The sequence below is a fragment of the Acromyrmex echinatior genome, chromosome 5, assembly GCF_024713525.1.
Source record: "Acromyrmex echinatior isolate Ae372 chromosome 5, ASM2471352v2, whole genome shotgun sequence".
Taxonomy (NCBI): Eukaryota; Metazoa; Arthropoda; class Insecta; order Hymenoptera; family Formicidae; genus Acromyrmex; species Acromyrmex echinatior.
Window position 1 is genome coordinate 15,921,603 of NC_141856.1, and position 19,712 is coordinate 15,941,314.

General features: G+C 35.2%; 1 protein-coding gene across 2 annotated transcripts in view; it reads left to right on the forward strand.

Annotated features, from left to right (window-relative positions):
• The first annotated feature begins 6,365 nt into the window (after positions 1-6,365).
• LOC105147902 (hypothetical protein) overlaps positions 6,366-19,712 on the forward strand; it is a 139,378-nt gene continuing 126,031 nt past the window's right edge. For both annotated transcript variants that reach the window (XM_011059242.2, XM_087406563.1), the window contains exon 1: positions 6,366-7,083. The gene's annotated coding sequence lies outside the window, so the exon portion shown is untranslated. The remainder of the gene's footprint in view (positions 7,084-19,712) is intronic.

Genomic DNA, 19,712 nt, shown 5'->3' on the forward strand with positions numbered 1-19,712 from the left:
AAACAAAAATAATAAAATGCTAACATTACTTACGTATTACAAAAATATAAATGAAATTGAGAAAAAAGGAATAAAGGAGAAGAATTAAATTATAAATAAATATAAAACTATTATAAAATATAAATAAAGTTTGTTATTAAAAGGAACAAATTATTCAATGCTATATGTTATAATCATTTGATATCTAATAATTTATAATTAAAACAATTTAATAAACTTGCACATTTACATATAGGACACGTGTGAATCATATGATTAATGTCACGCAACCAGATCTAGGTTAAACCAATATGAAAGATTGTAATAACAGAAATCGAAAATTTCGTGAAATATTGAAATCTATAACGCTCAACAAATATCGTACGAAATTTTTGAATGCCACGTTTCTCAAATTTCAATTCGCAATCTGCCGACTGCCGACATTAATCCCAGCTTCCAAACTTGCGATATCGCGCAATATGGATTCGACAATTAAACGACCGACAGTTTGAGACAAGTTTCTCATTTAACATTTGAATTCAAGTTTCAAGATTCATTTGTTTTATTCTTTTAAAAATTCTATTCAAAATCAATGCTATTAAAAATGTTGCACAAGTGATTTTATTTACATGTACAAAAAACAATGTACTAACAAAAAGAGCGTATATTATTTATTGCATTACAGTCGCTGAGGTTATTGTAATTAAATTGCCATTAATTCAAACCGATCTATATACTCTTAATAATTCAAGGTATTTTCAAAGTGTATATATGAAGCAGAAGCCAATTATATCGATGTTGGTCTAACCTACATCAACTCAATTTTTTTCTTCGACTATTTTTCCAACAAAATGTTAATTCGGAATAACAAATTGTTAATTCAATTGCAAATTCAAAACTAGTCAATTTTAATATTTGAAGATACATACCCGGAAAAAAATGTTATATATATATGTGGACATATTTTATATATAATTATATATAATTGTAAAATATGTCAATTTTTTATATATAATTATATATAATTTTATATAATTTTATGTAATTATATGTAGAACTTTTTTCTCGGGTAGCATTATAAAAATAGGAATAATCTGATAATTTTATTAATGCATATACTGATTAATACATTCAATTTTTTAGTAATCGTTTTCATCGTTGTTATATCGCGTGTTCTGGATGTATAGAGATAAATATTTATAGGAGTTGCCTAAACAAAAGTGTCTCAATCACGTTGATCGTACAGTAAAAGTCATAAATTAACGTTGAATAATAGATGGCTTAATATTGCAACAGAGCCATCAATATTAATAATCGTTCGATAAATACACAATATCCATTTATTTTTACATATTGACAGTGAAAATAAAATATTGAAATTTGATGTATAACCGTAGAGGGATCATTTATACAAATGTGGGAAAGCCGGGATATAGAAAATTTGATCTCTATGAGGTGGAAAATGAAGGGTATAGTGAAGGATAGACAAAATGAGAGAGAGAGAGGAGGAGGAGGGGGAGAAAGAGAACGAGAGTGAGAGAGAGCGAGAGAGAGAGAGAGAGAGAGAGAGAGAGAGAGAGAGAGTGAAAGAGAGATTGAAAGAAGCAACTATCTCACATGCACACATTTAAATTTGAATAAATTATATATTGTGACGTCCATCCTTTATTGTCTTTAATTTCCGCTATGTTACATTTATGACAAAAATCTCACAAAAACAGATTTACGGGCGGATTGTAAAACGGACCGTGTCAATACAATGCGATCTCGATAATTCGATACTAATTAATATACGGAGATATATTATCGGATTATCGAGATATTGGGATTACGAGATTCGCAGTGTGTGACCACGAATTTGAGGATCCATCATTTCAATATGCAGCAAATTTAAGAGAGAGAGGAGGGAAGTCCATTGTGTTTTAGAATATGTAGAATATATAAAATATATTATATATATATAATAATATAGAATCATTATTAGCTGCCTTCATAATTATGGTCTTTACGATCTCAATTCAAAAATAATTTTTTTTCAACAAAAAGTTATCGAGAATTACGTTGATTTATACGGTAATAAATCTTTGTGGATTATCTATGATAAAAAAAATATCTCCAAGAGACATTCTAACATCGGCTGCACATCTGGTATCATAAATTTTTTAACTGGTATGTTTTCTTTTTTCTTTTAATTGAGATATAACATCTGCTTGTATCAAATCACTATGATTCTATACAAAAATACACTATTATTATTTATTAAACGAATGTTAATGAAAAAGGTAGATTCTAGATTAAAGACAAAGAAAGTAGACAGAATAGAACAGACATCGCTGTCTCCGTCAATTAGCAGTTAATAATTGTTAAATATATCTTCCTAAAGTCTCTGATAGGAAGTCTGTCCGGATTAATTGCGTTTCTATCCTGACTATTTATATCGTAATCTCAACAGATCGATAAGCCGATAATATATCTCCATGTATTAATTAATATCAAAATTGTATTACATTGCAGTATTAAACAGTAGATGAGTGAATGAATCAAACAATAAATCGTTTAAAGTTAAAGCAACAAAAAATTCTTGTTTTATTATTGCTAACATCCGATAAATGAAAATGCAATTTCTCAGAATGAAATAACTCGGATAATTTTCAAATTCTACTATTATATAAGCCTTAATCGGATTTTATTTTATCTCAGTTATTTCATGTTATCGTAAATTTATTATTAGGTGAGATAGCCTTTATAGAAAATAAAAATTGGTTCAAACACAATTGGTGTTTTCACGCCCCGAATTCCTAAAATATTTGAAGATTCCTAGAATAAAAGCATTCAGCAAAACAGCGCCAAAAAACAGCTTGTAGTCGAGAGACGCTTGTAGTCGAGAAATTCAGAGAATCAGCGAAGTCCTATTTCGGGAAATCACCTACCGTTTGTACACAGAGCGCAATAACAAAACAGTATTCGCGAGAGATGTTCTGTTTACTTCTTTAACTTAATAAAATGTAACTTTTACATTCGTAAAATATGCAAGTTGTCAATTATTGATCATCATTACATGTGATAATAAGGTGACCACATGTCCTTTATTTCACAGGTAGCTCTCCTTCAGATTTATTTATTTCTCAAAACTCAATTTTGTCTTTTATTGGGAAATTACTTTCTTTAACATTTCAATTTTTTAATGTCGCACTAATGAGCGAATGTTTACGAAAGCAACCGACAAATTTAGTCTTTGTTTTATGGAAGGACAATATTAGCCCAAGCAGAACAGAATCATAATAATAACAAAATGACTTCAAAATGAATCGTGAGATAATGGAAAACTTGAAAAGAGACTTTTAATAATTAAACCTACAGCTATTTTGATGTCATTTTAATGTCATGAGTGACTTGTGGTTTATTTGTTGAAAGAGTTATCTTAGTTATACTGCGCAAGAAAATTTCAAAAATTAATATGCAAACGTCTGACAGTTACAAATTAGTTTGAAATTATTTAAGAGTAAAGTCCTAAATTTTTCAGATTTGTCCCCTATTTTTCTTTAAGAAAATAAGATCACCGCACGCACGTGGGATGTCGTTATTTTCTTAGCGTTAACGACATTATAGGTCTATTTGTGGCTGCGTTTCCGCTTTATGTATAATGCATGATATATTATACTTTATCCTTGTTGTTCATCGAATGTTAAACAAGACTAAAACGATACATCATGCGCACCATGCGCTTTACGGAACGCAACGTGTTTTTTTTTCTTTTTTTGGTACTTTTTGCACTTAAATTTTTCGTTTTCTCTCTCCAATATGCGAATATGTAAGGTGTTCCGGAAATTGTTTTACAACCAGGAAGAAGATGGAAGAAGATTCTATAAAAAAAAAATAAATAAATAACATAAAATAAAATTTTTTTATACGAAACTGCTTTGGGAAAAGTTGTCTTTAAATATTCTCCGGATACAGCTGTCTCGACTTAACAGATATATATATATACTACATGATCTGTTCTTGTACATAATATTCGACTTTAAAGGCATATAGAAAAATTGTTTTCTTTACAATTTTTTTATTTTTTGATTCTTTACTTTTCGATAAATTGCTGTGGCTCAAGGAACCGTAAACACTTTGCAAAATTGGAAATATATGTACACTGGAAAAACGATCTGCTAAGTTGCATTAATAGAAATTTTGATTGAAAATAGACAAATCAAAATTTTCTGATTGAATCTATTATAATTTTAGTTATTATAATTTTAGTTGAGATAACCAAAATTCTGATTGATATAATCGACATTTTCTAGTTTATTCATTTTCAATTTTTAAAAATTTTTCTCACTATAATTAAATTTTTATATATTTGAAAAATACCATTCTTTTCATATAATAATCAAAAGAGAACACTTATTAGTCTTTGATCCCTTCACTGCAAATTCATGTATGTAAAAAGCGATTACAATATATGTGTGTATTTGATTTTCTATGTAAAAATAATATCCTACTCTCTCTCTCTCTCTCTCTCTCTCTCTCTCTCTCTCTCTCTCTCTCTCTCTCTTTCTCTCTGCATACACAAATAGATTTACACACTTAAAATCGCACATATATCGTAGACACTTCTGATATATACTTATATTTGCAGTGTTGCCAATGTATTTTCATAACAAAAATATCATATTAATATAATGATCAATTATCGCAGGATATTTTGTCCATTATGCGTAAATTTGATTTGGAAACCTCCACAATACCGAAGCCTTATAAGTGTGTCTATGACATAGAAAATTCATAAAATCTAATATATCACATTGACAGAAAACGAATCGTAGTATTACTCGTACAATACATTTTTTTATAAATTAATTACATCAACGAGTCCATATTACTGACGTTTTAACAGATTGATCATTTGGATAAATCCATCATCACACACATTGTTTCAAAACTTAAATAGAAATGTTTGGTGCTTTCTTTGTACCTTTTATACATAAATTATTGCATTTATCGCAAAATAAACGACAAATCAACACTCCATGATCGTATTATTGCTCATACAATAGATATTTTAAACGCATTCTTCAATGAACCGTTACTTAAGCTTTATGTCGTAAAAATTAATTGACCAGTCACAATCGAATGTGAAATGAATAATCGACTACGACTGATTAATTTTTTACGACCTACGACTTAAAACTTAGATAACGGCTTTTTGTAGAAAGCTTTTTACAAATTAATTACGCGGACGAGTCCATATTACTTGTTTTTACAAATTGAGCATTTGGACGAGTTCATTACATGACACGTCAATTTGAAACTTTATCAAGAAAGGTCTATCTTACACAGATTATCTTTCTTATAAAGAACGTTAAATACAACGTCATTAATCATCATTACTAAAGCGATCAGTTCTCATTGTGAATTCTGTTCTAATCGTTTGCAATTTCGAATTATTTAAATATTCTAAATTTATCCTGTGACGTCATGTCGCGCGTTTCGCCATGACAGTCTCGGCAACGCGGTTTAGAAACGCAAGGCGCGATAGCTCTGTTAAGTAGTTTCGAATTTTATTCGTTAAAGGCATATAATGAGCGCAAATTTCTGTCGAGGATGCTAATTGAAGTGATGGATCGCCGGGACGTATTAATTATCGCGAGTTTTCACGATCAGTGCCGTTTCGTCGATCGTAATCGAGATTCTGCGTCGTGATTTAAAACCGATACGGTTTTAGTTGAGTAGCGAGAAAAATTTCGACGCGCGAAAATTGCTGCAAAAAGTTTTTGTTATTTTTAGCAACTAGTTTGAACGTCCTACATAATTATTTTGTCCGATAAAATTATGTTCAAAATTGTAATAAAAAAAATCTTGTTATTTTATCTATAATATCGTATTCAGACGTTTCACCACACAGCGACTTACCGAGAGGAAAATCGTATGATACAAAAATCCCTCTATCGGATGTCACGCGTGAATGAAAACGCAATAAAGATATATCAGACGGCTCCCCTTTTCGTGAAACAGTCATCATTCGAGGTAATCGCACAGCGATGATACTCCGGGTCGCGAATCGCGAATCGCCTAACCCGAAGTGCACAAGTCTCAAAATACAAGGCTCGTCGATCGTTCCCCGCGCGCTTAATCCTGCCATAAAACCCCTATATCGAAAGTTAGGACACCGAAGGAGCGAAGCCGCAAAACGCACGTCGATCCACCGCCGCTAGGGTAATAGTAGTGGTGGTAGTGGTGACGATGGTGGCGAGGCGAGGACGAGCGAGGGTGGAACGGCGACGAGTCACGAGCGAAAGCGATCGTGCGCTTCCGCGACCGTTCGGTCGGCGGCCCCTTTGTGCTCGGGTAGGGGCAAGATGGCGCTCGGTAAAAGCCGGCACGCGATTGGTCGATCGGGCTGCGCCGCCAGTCTCCCGAGAGCAGTCGCTACCACGACCCCGTAGCGGTAGGACGCGTTGCCGTCGTCTCCGTTGTAGAGAAGTGCAAAATTAAAAAGAAAACAAAAACGCACCTCTTCGTTCGTCGCATGGTGACGGGAATAATGGCCACTGTGTGGTTCGTGAAGTAAGAACGTGGTGGCCCGTCGGCGTCCTCTCTCTCGTTCCGGCAGTTTTATAATCGCGTCCACATCTGAATTCCGACGGCGCGGGTGCGCGAACGAACGAACGAACGAACGTACGAACGAAAATACCGGTGGAGATTCGCCCGTCGTTCTCGCGCGAATTGTCAATTGTGAATCGTTGTATTATAATTCGTTGCCGCGATTGCGGTTTCGCGTGCGCGCGCGCGCTCGCGACTCCTATCCGCGACTCGGTTCTCGGGAGCGCTTCTGGTTTCCCGGTGAATACAGTGCGTGCGGATCACAAGTGCCCAGCAGCCAAGTGTGTACGAGCTCTTATGTGTGCGGCCCGTAGTCGAGTGTGCGTTGTCGCGCTGCCGGCGCTCGGATCTCTCGTCGGCTTCGTCGGCCTCCACGGACGGTGGATTTATCAGGCGCGGCGTCGTCTCCCCTAGGCGCGTTTCGGACCTCGCCATCCCTCCGCCCTCGTCACCCCTCGGCAGCGACAACGACGACGTCGACGACGACGGCGGCGACGGTCCATCGACTCGGTAAGTGAGCGTCCGAATCAAATTTGAAGTAAAACACGAGCGAGTATAGACGCGATCTATCCCTCCGCGTATCTATCCCCACGCTGCGTGTGGGTGCGTGTATGCGTGCGACAGATGCGTGTACCGTGGCACGACGCGGAAACCAGGGTAGTCAGGCGAGTTTCGACGTAACGTCGCTCTAAATATGTCACTCGCTATAATCAAACTCGAACACTGCTGCCAATCTGTATCAAAACACATTGCGATATAGTTCTCTTTTTCTCTCTCTTTTATTTATTTCTCTTTTTTTTTCCATGCAGGACACAAACTCGGCTACACTGTCCGCATTGTATATATCTACAATTCGAACGTCGCGAGTAATAGAAGCAAACGAAATTTGAATCCCACGCGAGATGTACATCCGTCGTATTTACAGCGTCGAAAATTGAATTCGCCGAATTACAGCTCCGCGTAATCGCGTACATGTGTGCGTGTGTGCGTGTACGTTAACACGGTACAGTGGTCGCTCTCCTCTCGAGCGAAGAGGCTGTCCGTACGAGAGCTTCGATGTCCGAATATCTCGATAATCTCTCTCTCGGAGGGCTGCCGAGGGCGATCTCTCTCGATCGCGCAGACCGGACATCACGCGCACTCGCGAAATGGTTTTCATGATACTCGGCGGTTTATAGTTTATATGTCTACTACGTGTTATTTTGTGTTAAAATCCGCGATCCGTCCGCTGTACTATTCCATAATCGAAGGTCCCCCCCCCCTTCCCCCCGCGTTGTGACGTTCTGAAACGGCACGTCGATACGTCGTCGTTTTGCTGTTGACGATACTGCGAAATTCCATGGTGAAAAAATCCCGCGAGCTATCGCAACATCGCCAATACGTTCGACACGGATTTATGAGGAGGGATAGATCCGTTTCTTTCAGCCACACTTTTTACGCTTGTCCGTTTTTATCCCACTTGAGTAACGTGTTTACTATGCAAGATGATTGTGTGGCAACATATATATAAAAATGATAAACATTTGAAAATATTAAAATTTCGTTTAAAATATAAAATTTTTAAAAATTTGAAAAAATGAACACACGTATTCCTATTATTTTGCTTAACGAATCATGTGATACTATCTATTGCATATTTATGCGATACTCTCATACGTATAGCTTGCAACATTTTTTTATTTATAATATTATACTACGTATAATAATAATTATTATATTATAATTTAATTATAATTATATAGAATTATTAATAATACTTATTTTAGTTTTCTTATTCGTTGTATACTGACTTTTATTATTCGTTGTTATTTGTAAATAATAAAGGTAACTCGAACTTTTTTTTTTTACCGCGATTATTGAGCGTCCTGTCAGCAAAGTTCGTTATCGTTAGAAAGGTAACTCAAGGTTGTCACAAAATTAGAGAAATGTAGGAAAATTGGAGACGGAAGAAGAAATCAGGGAAAAGTTAGGGAATGTTCTGAAAAATAAAATTCTTGGTTTTAAGAAAATTTATGCATACATCACACCTAGCAGTTTCGAAATACTATCAACTTAATAATTAAATACAAGTAATATCAGCAACATTAATAATAATTTACATTGTCGGGTCAAATTGTTCTCTCAACAAAATATTTGACGACTTCTAAGTCAGGACAGAAATACAAAAAATTTCAAAATATAGAAAGCATCAAGGAAAGTCATGTGTTTGGAAATCACGGAAAAGTTATGGAATTTTAGAATGAAGAATTTACGGTGTTTCAACCCCGGAGTGTGAAAAAGATAAAAGAATGGGTATTCTTGAAAGATGCATCGGAAGCGTTTTCGGGACGCGTGCTCCTTACGCCGAAAGGCGCGTTTTCACCTCCTTCCTTCGTCGGGAAAGGTCCATTTATTGTCATGTACTCCGCTGGCCGCGTAATGAGAGTATGCGCGTTGCACGAAGCACGATCAATTTCGGAAGATCTGCTGCGCTCCATAGTACGTACGCCGCGAAAGATGTCGCACTACCCCCTTCTCTTTTCGCACTATCGCGGTAGTTTATTATCCTTAAGTGCTGCTCCAGAGAGAGCTCTCCTTGCCTCTTTCCTTTCTTGTCCTACCTCCCTCCCGCGCTTCTTTCTTCTTTCCCCGCGTTCACCAGCGTTCAAGCCTTGCAAATCCCTTTTCTCTCGTGCGCGTACACTCGTCACGCTCTCGCGTGTCTCCACTTGCGAGCACGCGTCCGCGTGAATGACGGACGCATATGAGAGCACAGAACGCACAATGTCTCTATGGGAACCAGTTCGCGTAGCTTATTACCGTATATCCAGACCCGTAAGATCCAGACCCGCATCTCGATAATATAGACCGGACGACGCATTCCAACGAGCGACGACAAGTGCATATATGCGACAGTCGTTGCCTGTCATCACTTGCAACGTTGTTACACGCGATAACTTTATAAGTCAGGACGTTTCGTCGTATAATTGAATGATCCGGGAAAAGACGGAAATACTCTTTGTCTGTGGATTTTGAAAAAACTTTAAAAGTTTACGTCAAATGTGATTCTCGATAATTATTCAGACAGAGATTATTTAACGTCGTATAAAATCTAGAGATTATCTGCATTATGAAGATTATAATAATTTTTCAATGTTTACGGTATTAACGTAATCAGTCTTCGGTCTTTGTTCAGCGTTACAGTTTTCAGGATTTTATTTTGTGGTTCAAAATAATTGTGATTGGATTGTTATTTTAAAATTTTACGTAAAAACTTTTTACGTAAAAAGTTTGCGTCAAGTGTGATTCTCAATAATTATTTAGACAGGGATTATTTAACGTTTATAAGATCTTGTTATAGATTATTTGCATTATGAAGATTATAATAATTTTTTAATGTTTTTTACTGATTTAATGTTGAATGTTAGGTCGTAATTAATTTTTGGTCTTGATTGTTAGTTTTTAAAATTTTATTAATTCACAATAATTAACTTAATTATCATTTTAACATGAAAAATTTGCATCGAATGTCATTCTCAATAATTTCATCAGACAGGGATTATTTAACGTCGTATAAAATCTTATTATAGATTATCTGCATTATGAAGATTATAATTTTTTAATTTTTTCTACTGATTCAATGTTTAAGTTACGATATATTAATGTAGTCAATTTTCAGGATGGAGCGTTACAGTTTTCAAGATTTTATTGGTGCAAAATAATTGATTTGGTTGTTACGTAAAAATTTTAAAACTTTACGTGAAAAGTTTGCGTCGAGCGTGATTCTCAATCATTTATAGACAGGAACTATTTAACATCATATAAAAATCTTATTTAGATTATCCGCATATGAAGATTATAATAATATGTTTCAATGTTTTTTACTGATTCGATGTTTAACGTTAAGATTATTAATGTCGTAATTAACTTTCTGTTGAACGTTACAGTATTAATGGAAATAATGTGTCAGCAGTTTATTCAGCATAAAAGTAAACATGCGATATTCGTTCGCAAGGGCAGTGCTGCTTTCATAGTTGTCAGATAATATTAGCGATTACATTTCCGCATGATTTATATGTATTTAGTTCAGCGATTAATAAATAGTTGATATCTGAAGTCTGTCGCTCGATACTTATTCGCCGAATGTTAAAACACCTCGACAAGCATCGAGAATCAGATCTGGCATACAGGATTCTTAAATAACGGATACTAATCATATAGCGTTATTCCTAATTAAAAATTGAGTCGAAAAGTCCTCTACAATTTAGCAATTTTTCGCAATGGTGGTTGACGAAACATTAATTTCTAAATATTGCGCGCGTATTGGCTGCCCAACCATTAACTATCATGAAAATTGCAAAATGAACAAATGGTAGAGGATTTTTGATTCAATTTTTTATCAGGAATAGCATTATGTGATTCGGTAATCGCTTACTCGGCAATCTTTAGAAATTAATGTTTCACCAATTATTGCGACAATTGCAAAATTGTAGAGGACTTTTCGACTCAATTTTTGATTAGGAACAGAGGACTTGTCGACTCAATTTTTAATCAGGAATAGCGCTATATGATTAGTGTCCGTTGTTTAAGAAACATCCTGTATATAATTTTATTCCGAGTTAAATTTGTTGACATTTGTGTTTTCTCAGAATCGTGTAAGTATACAAGATGTCAGCTACCGGTCATGAAATCGTGCGAGTGGGACAGATGTATTTGTGCTAATGTGTCGTCGATGTCGGTGATCGTTAACGAGCGTCACGTTCGCGAAATGGACGGAACGCGTGGCTCCCAAAAAAAGAGACTCCGAAAAAATGTGATGAGATATGGGAAAAAAACGCGTTATCTCCAGATGTCATTGCTTCGAAATTTCAATGGTCCAAAATAATTGTGAGAGTAGAAAATTCCCGATAGTCCCTCAAAGTCACATTAATCCGAAGAGGTACGCGAAAAAAAACGGTAAAAAAATTATCTCGATGTGCTATCGTTTTGAAATTGGCTGAAATATTCGAAACTATTATATAGAAAAAATTCTGAGTTGTTGAAAGTCGGTTGTTGAATGAAATATTATTTTAAAAATTTGTTACCGCGAGTTTACGTATTTCATTTAAGATAAAAAAGTTTTTGATTTTTAATTATGATTAATAAAGATGAAAGCAGGTAGATTTTTTTACATTATATATTCAACTAATACACAGATATTGACATACTTTCGTTGCTTTTATAATAATGTGGAAAAGTTCATGTGTAAAATATTATTTTCTCTAATGAAGGAAATATTATGAATAACATCTAATTTCTTCATTTGGTTAATTATAATTTATATGCATAACGCTGAATATTTAAAAAAAAATTACACTACGTGAGGAAACAAAAGGAAAATATGATTTTTAAATCTCAGGAAAAGAAAATAATTAACAGAAAGTTTTTGCAGACTATGTTTGTATGTTTCTCTTTAATCGAAAAATTATTTTTGCGTACTTTTATATTTAAATATTGTTAAAAATAATGAAGATATTTCAGGTCAAGTTGGGTAAAATGTTGCATGTATTGTTTTACATACATCTTTCAAATTCCGATTATTTTTCCGTACATTTTTGAATAAAATCTCACATATTTGAGAGAATGATATTTTCCAACAATATTTCGGTACAATGAATATCTACTGTGTCGCATTTATGTATTCAGGATTATGATTTTTGAAATTTTTGTTGAACCGTAATCTTATCATAGAAACATACGCTTTCATTAACGACGTTCATTTGACACCGAGTTTTTTTTCCCCTTAGCTTAAACAAGCTAGATTATATTTGAAAAAATTCAATGTCAAAATAACTCTATATATATTGTATCGAAATGAAATAACCAAAAAATAAAAAAGAAATTATTGTGAAATGAAACTCGAGTTGTATTAGTAGTAACAATAAATCAATCATTATGGTAGATATATGCATAAACATGATTTAAAACATATTCTATTTCGACAATTCCGAAACAAACTTTAAAAGCAAATCGATCGTAACAGCAAAACGATTGTTGATCTTTGATTGCATATTAATAACGTATGTGATACGCATCGAGCGTTTCGGAGCACGTTCAATAAAAAAACATAATATTTGCGCGACGCAATAATCGAGCTTTTATTTACAATCGCGGCAGGACTCGGCATACCGATATATGTATATATATATGTATAGGAAACTGAAAATGGAAACGTAGTTCAAATTGTCGAAACTGCCTGTAGTTTCATCGGCTTTTCGACGTGCCGATAATTTGCAGCGAAGTGACTAATTAATACATGAAACCAACGTACGAACGTTTGCCATTCACATATAAACTATGTCGACCTTTTCGTCGATATTGAGATATTTTTAAAGTGTGTAACTTGCATTATTTTATTTTTCGTAGGTTTAATTATATACATATGCGCTTATATACATATTCGTTATGCATAGAATTCCCATACAGTTTAGTTTTATAGGTGTGCGCATTTGTAGTTTTCGGAAATGTAAACAATTGAAAACGAAGAGATGCGTGCGTGCCAATAAATGTAATGCTGTATTCTATTTTATTCCATTGGGACAACTTTGATAAAAATTCAGTTTAAGGTTATCCATCTCGTTGTTATTTTTAATCGTGCATTGGAGTCTATACTATACCTCAACACCATTTAACCGGTCGTTTATCTGAATATTGTTTAATCGAACGTTCGTTTGTTTGAACAACGTCGTTTAATAAAAAAGGACCAATATATTCTGCGCACATATACCAGTTCACGTGCTCATATTTTTCTCTTCTATCAATTGTCATCCTTCGTTACACCAGACGTACTTTAGGAAAGAATTGAATAATAGCATTTTATTGACAGGAATTTTTTTATTTTATCAACAAATAATTTTTTTTATTAAAGCGCATTTTATATAATGTGTTTTAATTATCAATTGTAAGATCAATTGTATTATATTAACAATGTATTTTTCGTATCACATGCTTTTGACGAAGCAGTTGGAAAAACAAAAAAAAAAACGTGACAAAACATTGATACAAAACGTTAGCATCAAAAAAGCGTAAATATCCGTATATTTCAATGCTTAAAATGGCCGTGTCAGTTTAATAGATGCGTTTCTCATTTAATTTGAAACAATCGAGATTTCCCTGCATTTTGCGAAACGCAATAAAAAGTGTTTCGTTCCGACTATAGGGCTAAATTACGCGCGGTGAACGGAAAATGCAATTATATGTGACAAATTGGCAATTGTAGTATCGGATAAATATTTGCTTCTTGACAAATATCGACGCAATCAGTTCGTTTCGCGCACTTTTCAAAGCCCTTTGAGAATACTGCTGAGATTAAAATTAAATCCATCGGGCGCAAGGGCGTGTTCTTCTCTCGCGCTCGATCGATTTATTTTGCCCGAAAATGTACACTCGACGAACGAGCCGCGGTTGTCCTCTTTCCGTATTCTGGAGTGACGCAGGGAGTATCGCGAAATAATGTATCACGCAGGTAACAGGTGTTCCTGCATTTTCTGTTCGTTTTGCAAAGAAAAACACGTGCTTCGCTTAACCAGTAGGTACCCACACACGACGTACACGGCCCAACCGCGATATATACAGCTCACGAGAGAGGAATATATACCCGTTCTTGTCGCGGTACCGTCAGTATTTTGCCTATAAACAATTTTCTTAATACAGCTAACAGTACCATCATGCCGCTGAGATGAGATATAATTTATTGCAGAGACTCGAGAGAGAGAGAGAGAGAGAGAGGAAAACAGTCTCGCGCGGAATAAATGCTCTTTAAACGCAATTGCACTGCGGTGTCCGCGCGCAATTGCATTAATTTCTATGAAGTCGCCAGCTCGCTGGTAATAGGAAATATGCGATTATTTTACGCGCTAGATTGCCTTTCTTATTATGCTCGTCCAACACAAATCCGTGGGTCTTTGAAGGTAAACGGACGCGAAATTTAGATGGAGAAGAAAAGAAGATTGAATGATGTAAGGAAGTTACAAAACGTTATGCTTCCTCTTATTTCGCAGAGGGCATTAATAAAAATTAAAGCCGAACGTATGCAGTGAGAAGAATGATTTAGTGTTGGACATTCAAAAAATTGTGGAAAATGTAGTGTGTCCGATGATGCAATTAACGGCGATGCTTTATGATTCGTTATGTCGATCTGTATCCTGTCAACGTCGAAATCTCGATAAATTCGATTTCGCGTTACGGAAATAACGCGTTCGCACGCATTCGCGGTCGATGCAACCCCGATAATTCCGAATACAATAATTCATTTTTACGGCCTCGTGCTGCGTCACGTTTCTCGTTCGCAACGAACCGGGTCGGCATTATTTCTCCTACTGGCAATTTTTCTATCTCGAGATTCGTATCTCGCGGAATATCATAATACGAGAAATAATGCGCGCATACCGCACACTGTTGACTTTGCCGTTTAAACTCGGCGAGACCGAATACGTTGCAAATATTGTGCACCATAGCGGAAAGCGGTCAACAAAGAGTTTCCAACATAATCCATCTAATTTATCCAAACACAGCCGTTGTTTTGATTGTGAAATATCAACGAACTCCCAAAATATTTAGCACAAGAATAGCTTTAATTATATAATAGATAAGTGAAATATTATGTTAATTGAAAAACTCACTAACATATATATAACAAAAAAGATAAAATTAATTTGCTCTAATGAGAAATATAAAGATATCAAGGATAGAATTACAAACGACGATAGCTTAAATAAATTTTATTCTTTATCTTGATACCTTTTCTTGAATGCTTCAATTAATTCCAAAGTAAAAATAACGACATAATTATGCAATTATGTACAATTAGTTTAAAAATTAAATATAATTAAATTTTAAGAATAACATTTAATTCAACAACATTTTATTTTCTGAAAGAATTCGTAATCTATGAGAGGTAGATATACAGTTACAGAATAATCAGTTAAAATTCATGACATTATGATGCTCGTGAAACTGTAGGCGGAATCGTCACAATTATTATGCGTAATTACTTGGTACGATAGATGAGCTCGTTTGTCAACCATGATTACCCGTGAAAAAGATATAATTTTAACATTACTAATTGCTCATTAATGTTTGAATAGATATTAGAGACGTCAATCTACATGTATCACCAATGATATAAAGTGCTTTTGCTAAACGTCATGAAACATTTCTTTTTGTCTCGTATGTTACGTTCACAAGATAATTTACGCAAGAAAAAATAATATAATTTGAAATGGCGGAAAATGTAATATTAATATAAAATTTACATGTAATTAGCGCACGGTATATTATTATAGCAATACCAAGATATTTTGTATAACAATGAATATCTGGATATAGAAACTTTGTATCTATTGTTTTCAAAAAAGATATTTTATACAGTTTACGTCCTGTAACGAGTGTCGTAGGAAATGGCCATATTATTTAGAAAATATTATATCTTACTAAGGAAAATCCACGGCAGACTTATCAAAGAATCCAAAAAGATTGTTTCGGATAGATTTGGGATGGATTTGTGACACTATAAGCGTTACTTCATTTTCTTGAGGTAAAAGCGAACGATTAATAAGCCACAAAATTAGGGTTAACACCATTCTAAGATACTAAGAATATCGAAGAAAGCCTATCACGCTTCAAGTAGTTAATCATTCTTGGCAGGTAAATCGTTCCTCAAGTAAGTAGGCTCGCGAGGGAACTAATATTTCTAGAGCAAATTGGTTATGAAAACAACAATTAATTAGTATCTGTCAATGGGAACACATTAATATAACTTTGAAACTTTATACAGAGTATATATAAACTGCAGATACAATCTATAAGACTTAACCGAGTTGATTGAACAGAACAAAGAAGCTTCACTCAACACATTCAACATCCAGAAATATTTTGTTTTCGATTTGAAAAAATATAAATTCTTACAGTGCTTCGTAACTTTTTGATACAACCTACTGTAAGATGTATATAAGCTGTGTAAAGAATTGCTGACTTACAAATTGAAAAGCTGAATATTTTCTGTAATTACTAGTTTCCGGATATATGCTTATTAAGATTTGCTTGTTCCTCGCAATGACCTCCATTAATCTTTCAAGTTTGCACCTGTAGTTTATTTACACTCTATATAACATCCTTCGCATACGAGGTAGACACTCTCTCATTCGCGGAGAGAGTGCGCGAAAGAGGAAAACGTTAGGAAGAAGAGAAAGAACGGCTTCTCTGTCCGGTGGATTCGTTACTTCTGCACGTAGGAGCGGCCCGCCGTGCGTAAAGCGGCGTAACGTTTAACTTCTTGAAACCTGACGATGTTTAATGAGACGTCAAGAATTTGATGCGAGTTTCGAAGGCAGTCGCATAAGCACACGGAGGTCTTATAAAGACGGCCTTTATATTTGAGACGCTCGGAAATTCAGTGAGCATGTGGCAACGCCGAGATCAGTCTTTCTCTCATACTCCCTTTCGATTCCTCGGTTTCATCTTTCTCCACCAACACTATACATATAGTATATACCGGCGGTGGCGGCGGCGGCCACACGTAACCACCCATCGTTCCCGTAGCGAAGTTTCTTCCTCTTCTACCTTTACCACGCTACCACCTTGCACCCCATCCACCCGACGTGCTCTTTTATTTTATTATTCGACCCGACCTCGGCGAGTTAGGCTGGTTGCCTCGGCGTATATACCAGAAGACCTCTCTTCTCCTTCTCTTTCCCTCGCTCTCTCTCTCTCTCTTCCTCTCTTTCTCTCCTTCCCTCTCCTCCTTTCTCTCATCTCCTCCGCGCGACCGCCGCTCGCTTCTCGACTAACGGAGAAACTGGAATCTCGGCGTCGAATACGAGGATCTTCTCCTGCTGCTGCTGTTGCTGCTGTTGCTCGCTGTGCTCCTCACCTCTTCTCTTCTGCCTTCGCCACCTTCTCCTTCAAGCTCTCGTTTACAATTAGTTTATCTTGGTTTCGGTACGTTTCGTCATCGAGAGAATCCCTCTCGTGTCATTTTATTTATTCGCTTTACCGACACGATACTATCGTGACTTCGTCGCCGAGGAGTGCATATTAAAATCCATGTACGGAATCCCGGAAGAAATCGGAATTATGGAATCCTCGAATTAATGCGATTCGTTTTTGAACGAATCAATGTTCAATGAAGGGTCAAAAAAGGAATCGCGTAAATGTTTCCAGAGAAAATGTCATTGAATCGTTGTTTTTGGTAAAGAACAAAAAGAGGCTAATCCCATTTGGAAAGTTTAATGCATGTTAAAACTATACAATCGGAAAGTCACAAAGAGATATATGTGTAGCATAAACCAATTTTATATGATTGCCTTTTGACAAGATAATCCCAAACGAAGCATCAAAAAGTGAATCATGCTAATACGTTGTTTGTTAAACGATGAAAAGATAAGAAGCATAAGAGGCTTTTACGCGTATTAGAATTATGCATAGTTAGTTGGAAATCCCGTGGGAATTACATATACAGCTTAAGACGAATTTACACGGTTTACTTTTAAACATCATCGTACACATATCATTAGAAATGGATCGAATAAACATATTCATAGAAATGTTCAACTGTTGAAAGAAGTAAAATCGTTATCTGCATCCAATTTGGCCGATCGCTATTATTGAGAATCTGTAACAGCGCCAAAAATTGCTGAATTATTCGTCGCTTGGCGCCGTTAAAGCTTCTCGTATATTTGCCGTAATATACGAAATGAATCACCTAAAGTGAATTATAAAAATGAATCATACAAATGTTATCTTAAAAAGTATATATAATATTACAAGATAACCGTTTGACGTACTTAATGCAATATTATTAATGCGATAATGTTGTTATACGATAAACTAAAATTTTTATAAATTAAAGTTGTATACACTATTAAATATGAAAGGAACAATGGTAACCTAATCCTTTGAGTTAAATAACATTTTGTTATTTTAACTTCCATCATGTATGTCAAAATGTAAATCAATCTATTTCCGTCATTAGTTTCAAAGTAAACATCGTTCATATTAACATATGCATTTAACGCGTAAATAATAAACTAAATTTGAGTTAAATTTAATAGATTTTCTTGAGTTATAAATTAATTAAATCCATTATTTTAGTCGAATTAATGATATATTGGATATTGGAAGTAGTGGCGACTCTTATTATTAGAAATGATAAAAACAATTATGTATAATTTGACATTGAATGTGTATGAAATGTTAAAATTATATAAAGAGCGATAGGGTTCTATCTCCGTTTCCAAATTGGTATTAGGAAGTTAATTGAATTATGTTTGCATACACATTAGTAATATTGTTAGCCGAGACACGGCCGAGTCAAATAATAGGAGGCAGGTATTTAAAAAGATGAAGGGATCATCGTGCATTCTTTAGTTGGAGCTTTTTCAAAAGTCTCGATTGCCAGAGGAAGCGACACTGGAATGCATTGTGGGTGGTTCAATCCTTCGATGTTACTGTAAACAAAAACTCGTTCGTCCAATGCGCTCGTCGTGGACGATTCGGGATGGTCACTACGAGTTGAACCGTGTTAAATTCCGGCTTTAGCCGCGCCAGGATTTTTCATAACGCGATTTCCTTTCTCTTGTCTTCTTCGTCTCGCGCTTCTTCGACCGCGCCCTTCGAGCTGCAACGAGCTCGATTCGTCCGTGCAGATCCTGTGCAAGGTGCATCACGCGTAGCGACGGGTTTGATCCAATTGAACCGTTGCGAACCACCGTGGAGAGTTATCCAGAAATGGTTGGAATCGACGTGACGGTTGCACTTCCCTCACTCCTCTCTTTCTCTCTCTCTCTCTCGCTGATTTTATTTCCTTTCATGCAAAAAGATGGCGAATACTAGCTTTACATAATAACACGGAAGTGGCGTCAGACCGAGACGGGAGTACTCATCTCATTATTTGCTGTTACTTTTTCTCTTTTCGGCGATTCTAACTTGCGAGATTTAGAAGCGCCTTCGTTACGCTACCGCTACATTGTTAGACGTTAAAAGAGCAATGATAATTGCCTCATTCTTTGAATTAAATAAAATTCTTTTATTTATAACTTTCATCTTTCAAAATTTAAATTATTCCATTTTTGTGATTAGTTTCAAAGTAAACAATGTCCATAACTTATAAACTGAATTTGAAA